This window comes from Neovison vison, chromosome 7 (assembly GCF_020171115.1).
Source record: "Neovison vison isolate M4711 chromosome 7, ASM_NN_V1, whole genome shotgun sequence".
Classification (NCBI taxonomy): domain Eukaryota; kingdom Metazoa; phylum Chordata; class Mammalia; order Carnivora; family Mustelidae; genus Neogale; species Neogale vison.
The window spans coordinates 43675650-43690544 of NC_058097.1; the positions used below are offsets into that span (position 1 = coordinate 43675650).

The following is a 14895-nucleotide window of genomic DNA, read 5'->3' on the forward strand; positions in this document are numbered from 1 at the left end:
GACACATGCAGATTGAAAATGAAGGGAGAGGGGCACCTGGGTGGCTCAGTGGGTTAAGGCCTCTGCCTTCAGCTCGGGTCATGATCCCAGGGTCCTGGGATCGAGCCCCGCTTTGGGCTCTCTGCTTGGCAGGGAGGCTGCTTCCCCCTCTCTCTCTGCCTCCCTCTCTGCCTACTTGTGACCTCTCTCTCTCTCTCTCTCTCTCTCTGTCAAATAAATAAAAAAATCTTAAAAAAAAAAAAAAGAAAAGGAAATGAAGGGATAGAGGGCCATGTGGGTGGCTTAGTCGCTTGAGTGTCCTGCCTCTTGTTTTTGGCTCAGATCACAATCTCAGAGTTGTGGGATTGAGCCCCACATTAGGCTCCACACTCAGCATGAATTCTGCTAGTCCCTCTCCTTCCCCACCGCTCCTCCCTCTCTGCACCTCCTTCTACTCACTCTTGCTCAGGTGAAAATCTTTCTGTAAAATCTTTTTTTTTTTTTTTAAGTGAAGGGATAGAAAAGCAGTTATAGTGCAAATGGAAGTGAAAAGAACTTCTATAAGTAGTAATACAGTAGTGAAAAGAACTATATAAGTAGTAATACTTACATAGGACAAAATAGATATTAAAATAACAAAGACTGTATAAAGAGACAAAGAACACTAGTAATAAAAGGAACAATGCTGGGGTGTCTGGGTGGCTTAGTGGGTTAAAGTCTCTGCTTTTGGCTCGGGTCATGATCCCAGGATCCTGGGATTAAGCCCCGCATTGGGCTCTCTGCTCCATGGGGAGCCTGCTTCCCCCTTCACCACCTGCCTCTCTGCCTACTTGTGATCTCTGTCAAATAAATAAGATCTTTTAAAAAAAAAAAAGGACCAATGCAACAAGAAAATATATATATCAATCACACACCAAACTTGGGGGCACCCAAATACATGAAGCAGCTGATAACAAACATAAAGGAAAAGGAAGTAATTGATAGTAATACAATAATCGACTTTATCATCCCACTTAAATCAATAGATCATCCAAAAAAAACCAAAAAACAAAAAACAACAAGGAAACAGTGACTTTGGAAGACATATTGGACCAGGTGGATCAAATGATATATTCATAACATTCCATCTTAAAACAGCAGAATACACATTCTTTTCAAGTGTACAAGGAATATTTTCCAGAATAGATCACATACTAGGCCGCAAAACAAGTCTCAATATATTAAAAAGATTGAAGTCCTTCTGTGCAGTTTTTCTAACGAGAGTGCTATTAAACTAATATCAACCATAGGAAAAAAATCTGGAAAGACCACAAATATGTGGAGATTAGATAACATGCTACCAAATAATGAATGGATCAAGCAAGAAATCAAAGAGGAAATTAAAAAGAAAACATGGGAACAAATGAAAATGAAAATACAATGATCTAGAATCTTTGCAGTGAAGAAAAGCTGTTCATTAAGAGGGAAGTTTATAGCAATATAACCTAACTCAAGAAGCAAGGAAAACCTTAGATAAAAAACCTAAAGTTACACTTAACACAGCTAGAAAAAGAACAAACAAAACCCCAAACCTGTAGAAGAAAGGACATAATAAAGATTAGAGCCCAAATAAATGAAATAGGAACTTTAAAAAAAAAAACCCAAAAAACAAAAACAGTGAAACTAGGAGCCAGTTCTTTGAATAGGGCAACAAAACTAACAGATATTTAGACTCACCAAAAAGAAATAATGAGACAGTTCAACAAAATCAGAAATGAAAGAAATAACTGACACCACAGAAATATAAATAATTGTAAGAGAATATTATGAAAAATTATATGCCAACAAATTGGATAACTTAAAAGAAATGAGAAATTCCTAGAAACATAAAAGCTTCCCAAACTGAATCAGGAGGAAACAAAATTTGAATAGACTGGTTGTAATGAAACTGAATCAGTAATCAAAAAACTCCCAATAAACAGAAGTCCAGGACCAGATTGCTTCACAGGGAAATTCTACCAAACATTTAAATAAGAGTTTAAAACTGTTCGCAAACTATCCCAAATCACAGAAGAGGAAGGAAAACTTCCAGATTTATTCTGTGAGGCCAGCATTACCCTGATACCAAAACCAGATAAAGATACCTTTCAAAAAAGTGAACTATAGACTCCTATCTCTGTTGAACATAGGTGTAAAATTCTTCAACAAACTAGTAGCAAACCGGATCCAACAATATATTTAAAAAATTGTTCACTGTGATCCACTAGGATTTATTCCCTGGATTCAAGGGATGTTCAATATTCATGAATTAATCAACATCATACATCATATCAATAAGACCAAGGATAAATGCCATATAATCATTTCAATAGATGTGGAAAAAGCATGTGACAAAGTGTAATACCCATTCATGATAAAAACCTTCAGCAAAGTCCGTTTAGAGGAAATAATCCTTAACATAGTAAAAGTCACATGTGAAAAACCAACAACCAGCATACTCAATGGCAAAAACTGGCAACTTTTCTGGTAAGATCAGGAATAAGACAAGGATGTCCACTCTTTCAACATAATACTGGAAGTCCTAGCCATAGCAATCAGACAACAAAAAGAAATAAAAGACATCCAAATTGGCAAGGAAGAAGTAAAACTTCCACTATTTATACATGATATATTATATATAGAAAACCTGGAAGACTCCACCAGAAAACTACTAGACTGATAAATGAATTTAGTAAAGTGAGAGGATTCAAAATCAATATACAGAAATCTGTTGCATTTTTTTCCAATTTATTTATTTTCAGAAAAATATTATTCATTATTTTTTCACCACACCCAGTGTTCCATGCAAGCCGTGCCCTCTATAATACCCATCACCTGGTACCCCAACCTCCCACCCCCCCGCCACTTCAAACCCCTCAGACTGTTTTTCAGAGTCCATAGTCTCTCATGGTTCACCTCCCCTTCCAATTTACCCAAATTCCCTACTCCTCTCTAACGCCCCTTGTCCTCCATGCTATTTGTTATGCTCCACAAATAAGTGAAACCATATGATAATTGACTCTCTCTGCTTGACTTATTTCACTCAGCATAATCTCTTCCAGTCCCGTCCATGTTGCTACAAAAGTTGGGTATTCATCCTTTCTGATGGAGGCATAATACTCCATAGTGTATATGGACCACATCTTCCTTATCCATTCATCCGTTGAAGGGCATCTTGGTTCTTTCCATAGTTTGGCGACTGTGGCCATTGCTGCTATAAACATTGGGGTACAGATGGCCCTTCTTTTCACGACATCTGTATCTTTGGGGTAAATACCCAGGAGTGCAATTGCAGGGTCATAGGGAAGCTCTATTTTTAATTTCTTGAGGAATCTCCACACTGTTCTCCAAAGAGGCTGCACCAACTTGCATTCCCACCAACAGTGTAAGAGGGTTCCCCTTTCTCCACATCCTCTCCAACACATGTTGTTTCCTGTTTTGTTAATTTTGGCCATTCTAACTGGTGTAAGGTGATATCTCAATGTGGTTTTAATTTGAATCTCCCTGAGGGCTAATGATGATGAGCATTTTTTCATGTGTCTGATAGCCATTTGTATGTCTTGATTGGAGAAGTGTCTGTTCATATCTTCTGCCCATTTTTTGATGTGTTTGTCTGTTTCGTGTGGGTTGAGTTTGAGGAGTTCATTATAGATCCTGGATATCAACCTTTTGTCTGTACTGTCATCTGCAAATATCTTCTCCCATTCCGTGGGTTGCCTCTTTGTTTTGTTGACTGTTTCCTTTGCTGTGCAGAAGCTTTTGATTTTGATGAAGTCCCAGAAGTTTATTTTCGCTTTTGTTTCCTTTGCCTTTGGAGACGTATCTTGAAAGAAGTTGCTGTGGCTGATATCAAAGAGATTACTGCCTATGTTCTCCTCTAAGATTCTGATGGATTCCTGTCTCACGTTGAGGTCTTTTATCCATTTTGAGTTGATCTTTGTGTACGGTGTAAGAGAATGGTCGAGTTTCATTCTTCTACATATAGCTGTCCAGTTTTCCCAGCACCATTTATTGAAGAGACTGTCTTTTTTCCACTGTATATTTTTTCCTGTTTTGTCAAAGATTAATTGACCATAGAGTTGAGGGTCCATATCTGGGCTCACTACTCTGTTCCACTGGTCTATGTGTCTGTTTTTATGCCAGTACCGTGCTGTCTTGGTGATCACAGCTTTGTAATAAAGCTTGAAATCAGGTAAGGTGATGCCGCCAGCTTTATTTTTGTTTTTCAACATTTCCTTAGCGCTTCGGGGTCTCTTCTGATTCCATACAAATTTTAGGATTATTTGCTCCAGCTCTTTGAAGAATGCCGGTGGAATTTTGATCGGAATGGCATTAAAAGTATAGATTGCTCTAGGCAGTATAGACATTTTAACAATGTTTATTCTTCCGATCCAAGAGCATGGAATGGTCTTCCATCTATTTGTGTCTTCTTCAATTTCTTTCATGAGGGTTCTATAGTTCCTCAAGTACAGATCCTTTACCTCTTTAGTTAGGTTTATTCCAAGGTATCTTATGGTTCTTGGTGCTATAGTAAATGGAATCAATTCTCTGTTGCATTTTTATACCCTAATAATGAAGCTGCAGAAAGTGAAGAAAACAGTCCTATTTACAATTGTACCAAAAAGAATAAAATATCTAGGAAAAAAGTTCACCAAGGAGGTGACAGATCTGTACTCCAGAAACTTAAAATTGATGAAAAAAAATTGAAGACAACACAAATGGAAAGATATTCCATGCTCATGAATGGAAAGAACAAATATTGTTAAAATGTCCATACTGTCCAGAGCAGTCTACAGATTTTTTTAAAAATATTTATTTATTTATTTTGAGAGAGTACCCAAGTCAGAGGAGGACAGAGGAAGAGAGAATCCTCAAGCAGACTCCCTACTGAGCATGAAGCCTGATGTGGGGCTCCCTCCCAGGAATCTGAGATAATGACCTGAGCCAAATCCAAGAGTCATACACTCAACTGACTGAGCCACCCAGGTGTCCCCAAACTACAGATTGAAGGCAATCCCTATCAAAATACAACAGCATTTCCTCAGATTTATATGGAACCACAAAAGACTTCCATTAGCCAAAGCCATCTCGAGAAAGAAGAACAAAACTGGAGGTATCACAATTCTGGGTATCAATATATACTACAAAGCTGTAGTAATCTATGTAAAATGTGGTGCTGGTAGAAAAACAGATCAGTGGAACAGAATAGAGGGCCTGGATATAAACCCACAATTATAAGTCAATTAGTCTTGGACAAAAAAAAAGACAAGAATATGCAATGGAAAAAATTCTCTTCAACAAGTGGTGCTTGGAAAATTGGACAGCTGCATACAAAAGAATGAAACTAGACCAATGTCTTACATGATACACAAAAATTTAAAAAATAGTTAATAACCTACATGTGAGACCTGAAACCATAAAAATCATAGAGGAGAGCACAGACAGTAATTACACTGACATCAGCCATAGCAACACGTTTTTAAATATGTCTCCTGAGATGGGAAGCAAAAGGAAAAATAAAATACCGAGATTACTTTAGAATAAAAAGCCTCTGCACAGCCAAGGAAACACCAAAACTAAAAGAAGATATCAAATATCTTCTCAAATGACAAATCTGATAAAGGGTTAGTATCCTATATATATATATATATATATATTCAACAGAAAAACCGAATAGTCCAATTAAAAAATGATCAGAAGACATGAACAGACATTTCTCTGAAGAAGACTTACAGATGGCCAACAGACACATGAAGAGATGCTCAACATCCCTCATCATGAGGGAAATGCAAGTTGAAACCACATTGAGATATCACTTCACAACTGTCAGAATAGCCAAAATAGAAAACACAGGAAACAAGTGTTAGTGAGGGTGTAGAGAAAAAGGAACCCTTGTGCATTGTTGGTGGGAATGCAAACTGGTGGAGCCACGCTGGAAAACAGTACGGAATTTCCTTTAAAAGTTACAAATAGTAGTTTGGGGGCGGAGTCTTTTGGTTTTCCATAGAAAGAATCATGTCATCTGCAAAGAGAGAGAGTTTGACTTCTTCATTGCCAATTTGGATACCCTTTTTTTTTTTCCAATTTATTTATTTTCAGAAAAATATTATTCATTATTTTTTTTCACCACACCCAGTGCTCCATGCAAGCCGTGCCCTCTATAATACCCACCACCTGGTACCCCAACCTCCCACCCCCCCGCCACTTCAAACCCCTCAGACTGTTTTTCAGAGTCCATAGTCTCTCATGGTTCACCTCCCCTTCCAATTTACCCAAATTCCCTACTCCTCTCTAACGCCCCTTGTCCTCCATGCTATTTGTTATGCTCCACAAATAAGTGAAACCATATGATAATTGACTCTCTCTGCTTGACTTATTTCACTCAGCATAATCTCTTCCAGTCCCGTCCATGTTGCTACAAAAGTTGGGTATTCATCCTTTCTGATGGAGGCATAATACTCCATAGTGTATATGGACCACATCTTCCTTATCCATTCATCCGTTGAAGGGCATCTTGGTTCTTTCCATAGTTTGGCGACTGTGGCCATTGCTGCTATAAACATTGGGGTACAGATGGCCCTTCTTTTCACGACATCTGTATCTTTGGGGTAAATACCCAGGAGTGCAATTGCAGGGTCATAGGGAAGCTCTATTTTTAATTTCTTGAGGAATCTCCACACTGTTCTCCAAAGAGGCTGCACCAACTTGCATTCCCACCAACAGTGTAAGAGGGTTCCCCTTTCTCCACATCCTCTCCAACACATGTTGTTTCCTGTTTTGTTAATTTTGGCCATTCTAACTGGTGTAAGGTGATATCTCAATGTGGTTTTAATTTGAATCTCCCTGAGGGCTAATGATGATGAGCATTTTTTCATGTGTCTGATAGCCATTTGTATGTCTTGATTGGAGAAGTGTCTGTTCATATCTTCTGCCCATTTTTTGATGTGTTTGTCTGTTTCGTGTGGGTTGAGTTTGAGGAGTTCATTATAGATCCTGGATATCAACCTTTTGTCTGTACTGTCATCTGCAAATATCTTCTCCCATTCCGTGGGTTGCCTCTTTGTTTTGTTGACTGTTTCCTTTGCTGTGCAGAAGCTTTTGATTTTGATGAAGTCCCAGAAGTTTATTTTCGCTTTTGTTTCCTTTGCCTTTGGAGACGTATCTTGAAAGAAGTTGCTGTGGCTGATATCAAAGAGATTACTGCCTATGTTCTCCTCTAAGATTCTGATGGATTCCTGTCTCACGTTGAGGTCTTTTATCCATTTTGAGTTGATCTTTGTGTACGGTGTAAGAGAATGGTCGAGTTTCATTCTTCTACATATAGCTGTCCAGTTTTCCCAGCACCATTTATTGAAGAGACTGTCTTTTTTCCACTGTATATTTTTTCCTGTTTTGTCAAAGATTAATTGACCATAGAGTTGAGGGTCCATATCTGGGCTCTCTACTCTGTTCCACTGGTCTATGTGTCTGTTTTTATGCCAGTACCGTGCTGTCTTGGTGATCACAGCTTTGTAATAAAGCTTGAAATCAGGTAAGGTGATGCCGCCAGCTTTATTTTTGTTTTTCAACATTTCCTTAGCGCTTCGGGGTCTCTTCTGATTCCATACAAATTTTAGGATTATTTGCTCCAGCTCTTTGAAGAATGCCGGTGGAATTTTGATCGGAATGGCATTAAAAGTATAGATTGCTCTAGGCAGTATAGACATTTTAACAATGTTTATTCTTCCGATCCAAGAGCATGGAATGGTCTTCCATCTATTTGTGTCTTCTTCAATTTCTTTCATGAGGGTTCTATAGTTCCTCAAGTACAGATCCTTTACCTCTTTAGTTAGGTTTATTCCAAGGTATCTTATGGTTCTTGGTGCTATAGTAAATGGAATCGATTCTCTAATTTCCCTTTCTGTATTTTCATTGTTAGTGTATAAGAAAGCCACTGATTTCTGCACATTGACTTTGTATCCTGCCACTTTGCTGAATTGCTGTATGAGTTCTAGTAGTTTGGTGGTGGAGTCTTTTGGTTTTTCCATATGAAGAATCATGTCATCTGCGAAGAGAGAGAGTTTGACTTCTTCATTACCAATTTGGATACCTTTTATTTCTCTCTGTTGTCTGATTGCTGTTGCTAGGACTTCTAATACTCTGTTGAAGAAGAGTGGTGAGAGTGGGCATCCTTGTCGTGTTCCTGATCTCAATGGGAAGGCTGCAAGCTTTTTCCCATTGAGGATGATATTTGCTGTGGGTCTTTCATAGATAGATTTGATGAGGTTCAGGAATGTTCCCTCTATCCCTATACTTTGAAGCGTTTTAATCAGGAACGGATGTTGGATTTTGTCAAATGCTTTTTCTGCATCAATTGAGAGGACCATGTGGTTCTTCTCTCTTCTCATATTAATTTGTTGTATCACATTGATTGATTTGCGAATGTTGAACCATCCTTGTAGCCCAGGAATGAATCCCACCTGATCATGGTGGATAATCTTTTTAATGTGCTGTTGGATCCTGTTGGCTAGGATCTTGTTGAGAATCTTAGCATCCATATTCATCAGTGATATTGGTCTGAAATTCTCCTTTTTAGTAGGGTCCTTGCCTGGTTTGGGGATCAGGGTAATGCTGGCTTCATAGAAAGAGTCTGGAAGTTTTCCTTCTGCTTCAATTTTTTGAAACAGCTTCAGGAGAATAGGTGTTATTTCTTCTTGGAAGGTTTGGTAGAATTCCCCAGGGAATATGTCAGGTCCTGGGCTCTTGTTTTTTGGGAGGTTTTTGATCACTGATTCAATCTCGTTATTAGATATCGGTCTATTCAGGTTGTCGATTTCTTCCTGGTTCAATTTTGGTAGTTTATATTTTTCCAGGAATGCATCCATTTCATCTAGGTTGCTAAGCTTATTGGCATATAACTGTTGATAATAACTTCTGATGATTGTTTCTACTTCCTTGGCGTTAGTTGTGATCTCTCCCTTTTCATTCATAATTTTATGAATTTGGGATTTCTCTCTTTTCTTTCGATTAGTGTAACCAGTGGCTTATAGATCTTATTGATTCTTCAAAAAACCAGCTTCTAGTTTCATTGATACGTTCTACTGTATCTCTGGTTTCTCCCTCATTGATCTCAGCTCTAATCTTGATGATTTCCCTTCTTATGTGTGGAGTTGGTTTGATTTGTTGTTGATCCTCCAGTTCTTTAAGGTGTAGAGACAGCTGGTGTGTTCTGGATTTTTCAATTTTTTTGAGCAAGGCTTGGATGGCTATATATTTTCCCCTTAGGACCGCCTTTGCTGTATCCCATAGGTTTTGGACCGAAGTGTCTTCATTCTCATTGGTTTCCATGAATTGTTTCAGTTCTTTGATCTCCTGGTTGATCCAAGCATTCTTAAGCAAGGTGGTCTTTAGCTTCCAGGTGTTTGAGTTCCTTCTGAACTTTTCCTTGTGATTGAGCTCCAGTTTCAAAGCATTGTGATCTGAGAATATGCAGGGAATAATCTCAGTCTTTTGGTATCGGCTGAGTCCTGATTTGTGACCCAGTATGTGGTCTATTCTGGAGAAGGTTCCGTGTGCACTTGAGAAGAATGAGTATTCTGCTGTTTTAGGGTGGAATGTTCTGTATATATCTATGAGGTCCATCTGGTCCAATGTGTCATTCAATGCTCTTGTTTCTTTATTGATTTTCTGCTTCGATGATCTGTCTAGTTCTGAAAGAGGTGTGTTAAGATCTCCTACGATTAGTGTATTCATATCAATATGACTCTTTATCTTGATTAACAGTTTTCTTAAGTAATTGGCTGCTCCCATATTGGGAGCATAGATATTTACAATTGTTAGATCATCTTGGTGGATAGTCCCTTTAAGGATTATGTAGTGTCCTTCTGTATCTCTGACTACAGTCTTTAGTTTGAAGTCTAATTTATCTGATATGAGAATCGCTACCCCAGCCTTCTTTTGAGTCCCATTGGCATGAAAGATGCTTCTCCACCCCTTCACTTTCAGTCTGTGTGTATCTTTAGGTTCAAAATGGGTCTCTTGTAGACAGCATATGGATGGGTCCTGTCGTTTTATCCAATCTGCAACCCTGTGCCGTTTTATGGGTGCATTGAGGCCATTCACATTGAGAGTGATTATTGATAGATACGTTTTTATTGACATCGAGTTACCTTTGAAGTCTTTCTTTCTGTAGACTGTCTCTATATTTTTGTTCAATGCTATTCTTGGGATTTTTCCTCTTTTATAGAACCCCCCTTAATATTTCCTGCAGTATCGGCTTGGTGGTTGCATAGTCTTTTAAGCCTTGCGGGTCTTGGAAACTCTTTATCTCTCCATCCATTTTGAATGTCAGTCTTGCTGGATAAAGTATTCTTGGCTGCATGTTCTTCTCATTTAGTGCCCTGAATATATCTTGCCAGCCTCTTCTGGCTTGCCAGGTCTCTGTGGACATGTCTGACGTTATTCTGATGGGCTTCCCTCTGTAAGTAAGGAGCCTCTTTGCCCTGGCATCTTTCAAGAGATTATACCTACAATTTAATTTCTCAATTTGACTATCAGGTGTCGTGATGTTTTTTTGGAGTGTATAATCTTGGGTGGAGACCGTTCAGCCTCTAGTACATGAACGCTGGTTTCATTCGCGAGATTCGGAAAATTTTCATGAAGGACTTGTTCCACGATATCTTCTAGACTTCTTTCTTTCTCCTCCCCTTCAGGAATTCCAATAATTCTGACGTTGGAACGCTTCATGGCATCATTTATTTCCCTGATTCTGCTTTCGTGGGATCTAAGCTGTTTGTTCCAGGCTTCCTCCTGATCCTTTCTCTCTATCTGTTTGTCTTCCAGATCACTAATTCTATCTTCTGTCTCAGTTACCCTAGCTTTGAGAGAGTTTAGATTAGATTGGAACTCATTGAGAGCATTGTGGACCTCCTCCCTGGTAGCTTTGAGCTCCGCCCTAACATTGTGAACATCCTGTCTGGTCGCTTTCAGTTCGGCCCTAATCAATTCTGTTTGGTCATCCATGGCTTTCTCCAACCTAGCTATTGCCTGGATAATTGTTAGCCTGAATTCTCTTTCCGACATATTGTCTATGTTGATAGACGTTAGCTCTGTTGCAGAAGGTCCATCCTCTGTATTTTTCTTCTGTTGGGCATTCCTCCTCCTAGTCATTTTGGTGGGAGAAGACTGAACAGATGTAGCTGGATGTATCAACTCTGGTGCAGTCCAGGTGCACCCTGGAACACTTCCTGATCTCCGTCTCAGAGAGAAGCCTCAGTCTGGGTGCAGAAGCTGAATAAATTCCCCCTTGGACGCTGGCAATGCAGTTTCCAAGTTGCAGACCCTGGGGGCACAGGATCTTTTGCTCGTCCCCAAAGCTAAGGCAGTGGCGGCTGTCTGGGAGCTCCTGACCATCAGAGAGGTTCCAAGCAGCGATTGCACACTGAGATTTTGCCGCCGGCCCGGGCTGGGAGTGCCCGGCTTGCGCGCACCTCTTTTCAGAGGCGGCTGTGGGCAGGCGCGCGTCTGGGGCACTGAGAACGGGGCGCTGGTCCGTAAGCCGCAGGCTGGGCTTTTGCGCGCCTCTGTCCGGGGAAGAGTGTCGCGCACGCGCGGCTTAGACTTTGAAACAATGGCGCGGGTCAAGAAGTGCCCCCAGGCCTTAGTGACCCAGGAGAGCTCGATGGACGTGCGCGCGCATCTCAAGCTTTGTGGTAGGGCTATCGCGCGTTCTGCAGACCGGCGCAGCTCCCATCCACTCACAGGAGCCAGAACCCACACGCTCTGGGGCGCGCTGGTGGCTTAGGGACCAGGAGCTGGTTTCTCCGCCGCACTCTCTCTGCCTCCGCGCCGGGGAAGCCGTCTGGGACTGGGGACTTAAGCCCCTGTCCCTAGCCGCCCCGATTCCCACAATTTCCCCCCGCGATCCTTTGCTCTTTTGGAGTGCTTTCAACCAGTCTCCCAAGTTAATGCTGGTCCCCAGACGCAGGGCACTCTCGCTCGTAATGGGGTATTACTTTCCCACCGGTCGCCTCTGGTGGCTCTCTCCCCCTTTTGTTTATCTTCTGATATCAGTCCGCCGTTCCCATTCCGCTTTACCTGCTCACTGGCGTCTTCTGCCCCTGTAGAGATCCAGACGTGTATAATTCTGATCTCAGGCTGATTTCATGGATGATCGGAGTTCTTTGGTAGGTAATCAGCTCACTTTGGGGTACCAGCTGAAAAGATGCCTCTTCCTAGTACCCCGCCATCTTGTCCCCCCAATTTGGATACCTTTTATTTCTCCTTGTTGTCTGATTGCTGTTGCTAGGACTTCTAATACTATGTTGAACAAGAGTGGTGAGAGTGGGCATCCTTGTCGTGTTCCTGATCTCAACGGGAAGGCTGCATTTTTCCCATTGAGGATGATACTTGCTGTGGGTCTTTCATAGATACATTTGATGAAGTTCAGGAATGTTCCCTCTATCCCTATACTTTGAAGCATTTTAATCAGGAACGGATGCTGGATTTTGTCAAATGCTTTTTATGCATCGATTGAGAGGACCATGTGGTTCTTCTCTCTTCTCTAATTAATTTGTTCTATCACATTGATTGATTTGCAAATGTTGAACCATCCTTGTAGCCCAGGGATGAATCCCCATCTGGTTATGGTGGATAATCTTTTTAATGTGCTGTTGGATCCCGTTTGCTAGGATCTTGTTGAGAATTTTAGCATCCATATTCATCAGTGATATTGGTCTGAAATTCTCCTTTTTGGTAGGGTCTTTGCCTGGTTTGGGGATCAGGGTAATGCTGGCTTCATAGAAAGAGTCAGGAAGTTTCCCTTCTGCTTCAATTTTTTGAAACAGCTTCAGGAGAATAGGTGTTATTTCTTTGAAAGTTTGGTAGAATTCTCCAGGGAATCCATCAGTTCCTGGGCTCTTGTTTTTTGGGAGGCTTTTGATCACTGGTTCAATCTCTTTACTAGATATTCGTCTATTCAGGTTGTTGATTTCTTCCTGGTTCAATTTTTGGAGTTTATAGTTTTCCGGGAATGCATCCATTTCATCTAGGTTGCTTAGTTTATTGGCATATAACTGTTGATAATAACTTCTGATGATTGTTTCTACTTCCTTGGTGTTCGTTGTGATCTCTCCCTTTTCATTCATAATTTTATGAATTTGAGCTTTCTCTCTTTTCTTTTGGATTAGTGTGGCCAGTGGTTTATCGATCTTATTGATTCTTTCAAAAAACCAGCTTCTAGTTTCATTGATATGTTCTACTGTATCTCTGGTTTCTACCTCATTGATCTCAGCTCTAATCTTGATTATTTCCCTTCTTATGTGTGGAGTTGGTTTGATCTGTCGTGAACTCATACAACAATTCAGCAATGTGGCAGGATACAAAGTCAATGTACAGAAATCAGTGGCTTTCTTATACACTAATAATGAAAATACAGAAAGGGAAATTAGAGAATCGATTCCATTTACTATAGCACCAAGAACCATAAGATACCTTGGAATAAACCTAACCAAAGGGGTAAAGGATCTGTACTCGAGGAACTACAGAACACTCATTAAAGAAATTGAAGAAGACACAAATAGATGGAAGACCATTCCATGCTCTTGGATCGGAAGAATAAACATTGTTAAAATGTCTATACTGCCTAGAGCAATCTATACTTTTAATGCTATTCCGATCAAAATTCCACCAGTATTCTTCAAAGAGCCGGAGCAAATAATCCAAAAATTTGTATGGAATCAGAAGAGACCCAGAATTGCTAAGGAAATGTTGAAAAACAAAAATAAAATGGGGGGCATCATGCTTCCCAATTTCAAGCTTTACTACAAAGCTGTGATCACCAAGACAGCACGGTACTGGCATAAAAACAGACACATAGACCAGTGGAACAAAGTAGAGAGCCCAGATATGGACCCTCAACTCTATGGTCAATTACTCTTCGACAGAACAGGAAAAAATATACAGTGGAAAAAAGACAGTCTCTTCAATAAATGGTGCTGGGAAAACTGGACAGCTATATGTAGAAGAATGAAACAACCATTCTCTTACACCGTACACAAAGATCAACTCAAAATGGATAAAAGACCTCAATGTGAAACTTGAATCCATCAGAATCCTAGAGGAGAACATGGGCAAAAATCTCTTCGATATCAGCCACAGCAACTTCTTTCAAGATATGTCTTCAAAGGCAAAGGAAACAAAAGAGAAAATGAACTTTTGGGACTTCATCAAAATCAAAAGCTTCTGCACAACAAAGGAAACAGTCAAGAAAACAAAGAGGCAACCCACGGAATGGGAGAAGATATTTGCAAATGACAGTACAGACAAAAGGTTGATATCCAGGATCTATAAAGAACTCCTCAAACTCAACACACACAAAACAGACAATCATATCAAAAAATGGGCAGAAGATATGAACAGACACTCCTCAATGAAGACATACAAATGGCTATCAGACACATGAAAAAATGCTCATCATCATTAGCCCTCAGGGAGATTCAAATTAAAACCACATTGAGATATCACCTTACACCAGTTAGAATGGCCAAAATTAACAAAACAGGAAACAACATGTGTTGGAGAGGATGTGGAGAAAGGGGAACCCTCTTACACTGTTGGTGGGAATGCAAGTTGGTGCAGCCTCTTTGGAGAACAGTGTGGAGATTCCTCAAGAAATTAAAAATAGAGCTTCCCTATGACCCTGCAATTGCACTCCTGGGTATTTACCCCAAAGATACAGATGTCGTGAAAAGAAGGGCCATCTGTACCCCAATGTTTATAGCAGCAATGGCCACAGTCGCCAAACTATGGAAAGAACCAAGATGCCCTTCAACGGATGAATGGATAAGGAAGATGTGGTCCATATACACTATGGAGTATTATGCCTCCATCAGAAAGGATGAATACCCAACTTTTGTAGCA

General features: G+C 40.2%; 1 protein-coding gene across 5 annotated transcripts in view; it reads left to right on the forward strand.

Moving 5' to 3' along the window:
• Window positions 1-14895, forward strand: part of LOC122911597 (zinc finger protein 420) — a 186268-nt gene that overhangs the window by 141934 nt on the left and 29439 nt on the right. The window lies entirely within an intron of this gene.